The sequence below is a fragment of the Orycteropus afer genome, unplaced genomic scaffold, assembly GCF_000298275.1.
Source record: "Orycteropus afer afer isolate SDZICR_OR568_19922 unplaced genomic scaffold, OryAfe1.0 scaffold00060, whole genome shotgun sequence".
NCBI classification, from domain to species: domain Eukaryota; kingdom Metazoa; phylum Chordata; class Mammalia; order Tubulidentata; family Orycteropodidae; genus Orycteropus; species Orycteropus afer.
In genome coordinates this window covers 6,770,763-6,775,072 of record NW_006921647.1, presented here as the reverse complement: position 1 = coordinate 6,775,072, position 4,310 = coordinate 6,770,763, and the positions used below count along the sequence as shown (strand labels likewise).

The 4,310-nt window shown below is 33.8% G+C and overlaps 1 non-coding gene across 1 annotated transcript; it reads left to right on the top strand.

Moving 5' to 3' along the window:
* Nucleotides 1-2,131: 2,131 nt before the first annotated feature.
* On the top strand, nt 2,132-2,295 carry LOC122149905. The gene has a single exon (XR_006163390.1). It is a non-coding gene; the product is annotated as a U1 spliceosomal RNA (small nuclear RNA).
* Nucleotides 2,296-4,310: the final 2,015 nt, after the last annotated feature.

Sequence of the window (4,310 nt, the reverse complement as noted above, 5' to 3'; positions counted from 1 at the left end):
AACAATGGTTTCAAGCATAGCAGTGGTTATGGGCATGGCTCAGGACTGGGCAGTGTTTCATTCTGTAGTATATAGGATTGATGTAAGTCAAAACCAACTCAATAGCATCTAATAACAACATCTCATAGTATTTTGATTTAAATAAATTATTGCAAATCCCATGAAGAAAGTGATTGCAGTTTAGATTTACTTTTATCTTCTTCTTCAGTATCTCTTTCCTTATTGAAAAATAAATTCTGCTAATACCTAAAATATTGCATATAGTAAAGGGAACTCTGGTGGCATAGTGCATAGGGACTTAGTTTTATCCTCTTCTTCAGCATCTCTTTTCTTGTTGAAAAAAAATTCTCATAATACCTAAACTATTGCATATAGTAAATATGTTTACAATATTTTTTGCTCAGTTAATCTGATTATGTGATAGTTATTAACCTTCCCCGAAATGCAGTACATTCAAAAGCATGGTGAACCACCCCTACATGGGACTTGGTCTTTTGAAATTAGAAAGGCAATAGAATACAATATCTTTGAAAATGTTTACAGTGGCATAGTTGCTTAATCTTCTTGATTTACCATAAAAACAAACAAAAACTAAGTAATAATTATAACAAAAGAAAAGCACTAAAACTGATTGATGAAGTTATCCTATGAACCAACATTGTAGAGGCCGGGAATAGACAATGTGTGAGCTACAGAAGAAATGTGGTATCAACATTTGTGCAGAAGGAAGTGAAGGGAAAGTATCAGGGCTTCTAAGACTTCTAAGAACAGGAAAGCCTATTGTGTGTTCTGTGTGGCCATTGTAATGAATTATTGAACCCAGCAAAAAAGTAGAGTACTGTGAAGGGACAGTTGATGTAAGAATTGATAAAGAGGTTGTAGGGTTGGGGCATGTCTGACTTCCTCTTCATAGAAATCAGCTTTGTGCTGATCCTTCTTCCACCTTCTAAAGTTAGAGTAGGTCAGATGCTGCCCTCATGCCCTTTTGACAATGGCACAATTTAAAGATATTGAAGATTGCACACACAATGACTAATAGTTTAGAGAAAGAGATAGTGAAAGTTGGGAAAATTTTAAACTGAAAAAGAAATGAAAAAATGAAAACATTTCATGATTGAAGTTATAGATATGGAAGATAGCAAAGAATTTCCAACATGTATTTCTGGCACAAGAAGTAAGAAACAGACTCATCAACACTTGAGTGAACTAGTAATTGGATTGTCTGAGGCCTGCAATAGCCACATGAGTGGCTGGGAAACAGATCTTTCACAGTCAAGCCTTTAGACGACTGCAGCCCCTGCAACACGTTGACTGCAGCCTTGTGAGAGCTTCTCAGTTGGAGACATCTCAGTAACCTTGGCTTAGATTCCTTATCCGTAGAAATAATAAGGTTTCTTGTTTAGAGCCACTAAGTTTTGTGATAATTTGTTACAAGGAAAAAGTAATTAAAATGATGAATATAAAAATATATGCTAGTGAAATTCCAAGAACACACAAAGTCACTTAGCAAATAAAATCTAATTGTCCTTGAGTTTTGATAGCAGTACCTTGAAATACATGTAAAAAAAAAATAACCTGTGAATTTTATATTGGAACATCCAGGAAATATTTTTCTCAAGAGCTGTTTTGAAGCTAACTAGTGAATTAGCTTCAAGCAATCAAAATGTCGAGAAAAACATTGACACAAGTAACATTTCACTCACTGCTTAAAAATATTATGCTCTGACCCAATTTTTCTATCAGGTATTCTTGTTCATTTCCATACAGATACTCTATGCATATAATTATCTCCGAGGTATCTTAATTGAATTATGTTGATCTTTTTGCCTTATACATTAAACTTAGGCTTGTCACTCAGTTTTTCAAAAACTGATGTAGAATATAGAGAAAATCAGGAGAACAAATAAATAACAATGAAGATACAACTTTCAGCCACACTGGAAAAATACCCCAATTCATGCATCATTGAACAGAGTATTTAGAAGGACTGCAGTAGTAGCAGTGAAAATTAGGCCAAGACTAGGGCTGTTTGGGGCCCACTAAAAATATTTAACTCAAGATAAAATAGGATTAAGCAATTTTCAAGTAACTTAATAATGTCTTAGGACAAAATTCAAGAATATATATAGGGATACTTACCTGGCAGGGGAGATACCATGATCACAAAGGTGGTTTTCCCAGGGTGAGGCTTATCCATTGCACTCCAGATGTACTGACCCCTGTGATTTCCCCAAATGTGGGAAACTATACTGCATAATTTGTGGTAGTGTGGGACTGTATTGGCACTTTCCCCTAAAATAAATAAATAAATAAATAATAAAAAAGAATATTTATAGGGATACAGAAATACTCAGCACCCATGGGTAAAATTTGCAAATTTTGTCATTTGATCAAAAATTACCAGCCACACAAAGAAGCAGGAAAATACACATTATAATAAGGAAAAAGAAAAAAAAAAATCATTCAAAATCAATTCTGTACTGACATAGGTGGTAAGAAAACTAAAACAATTATTGTAGCTGTATTCTTTATGTTCAGAAAGTTAAGTAGAAACATGAAAGGTTGAAAATGTACAAATAAAATTATACAATTGAAAACTATGATGTATGAGATGGAACCATAGTGTTTCAAGGGCCAATTCAACATTGCAAAATAATAGCAACAATAACATTAAACATGAAGACATAGTATAGGCTATTACAACACAAAACACAGAAAGAAGGAGAGTTAAGAAAATTGAATACAGCATTAGTGACCTAATGTATGTGCGTTTGGAGCTCAAGAAAGGGGGTGGGAGATATTTAAAGAAATGTTGGTCATATTCTCTTTCCAAATTTGGTGAAAGGTGTAAATCTACTGATCTAAGATGCCTAATAAGCTCTAAGTACTTGAAATATAAATAAAATTACATCAAGATAGCTATTGTTCCTGTTAGGTACCATCAAGTCAATTCTGACTCATACTGACCCTATGTACAACAGAACAAAACACTTTGAGGTTCTTCACCATCTGCACAATCCTTCCTACGCTTGAGCCCATCGTTGAAGCCACTGTATCAATCCATCTTGAGGATCTTCTCTTCTTTTTGCTGACTCTCCACTTTACTAAGCATGATATCCTTCCCCAGTGACTGGCCCCTTCTGACAATGTGACCAAAGTAGGTGAGACAAAGTGTGCCAATTTTCACTCTTAAAGGAACATTCTAGCTGCACTTATTCCAGGACAGATTTGTTCATTCTTCCAGCAACTCATGATTCTTTCTGTATTCTTCACCAACACCACAATTCCAAGGCATCAATTCTTCTTTGGTTTTCCTTATTCATTGTCCAGTTTTTACATGCATATGAGGTGACTGAAGATACCATGGCTGTGGTTAGGTGTCAAAGTGACATCTCGGTTCTTTAATATTTTACACAAGGCCCTAGCAACAGATTTGCCCAGTGACGTTTGGTTTCTTGACTGCTGCTTCCATGGACATTGACTGTGGATCCAAGTTAAATGAAATCTTGGACAACTTCAAACCTTTCTCCATTTATTGTGATGTTGCTTATTGGTCCAGTTGTGAGGATTTTTGTTTTCTTTATATTGAGGTGTAATTCATACAGAAGACTGTAGTCTTTGATCTTCATCAGTACGTGCTTCAACTTATCTTCACTTTCAGCAAGCAAGGTTGATCACAGGAAAAATGTTAAACAGTTGTGATAAAAAGAAAATCATAAAATCAGACAGAAAAAGATAGTTTCAGAGTAACAAATAAGAAAGATAACATATTTTCTCATTGGAAACAATGTAAATGACAGGCCAATGAGACAACAATTTAAAATACTTTTTAAAAAGAAAACTAAACAAAACTGTCAATGTAGAATTCTATGCCCAGGGTAGAATTCTATACTTAGCAAAAATAAATAAATAAATAAATAAATAAACTTTTTTTCAAGAGTGAGGGTGACAGAATCACTTTTCCAGACACACAAAAACTGGAAGGGGTTACCACTGGAAGACTTGAAACATAATGTAGTTTGAAGGATGCTTTATTTAAAGCTCTTTAAAAGTATTCTACTACTTAAACAAAAATAGTAATGTAGTATTGTGTTATAATACACAAAGTTCAGGAGGGGAGTAATGGAAGAATATTATTTTAAGGTCTGTACAATAAATTAAATGGTATAATATCAATTGAGGGTTGATGTTGAGAAGTTAAAGATGTTTATTATAAATCCTAAAACAACCACTAAAATAGCAATGCAAAAACTTAAATGTAATAAACTAACAAAGGAGATGAAATGGAATAACAAACTATATTAAACTAA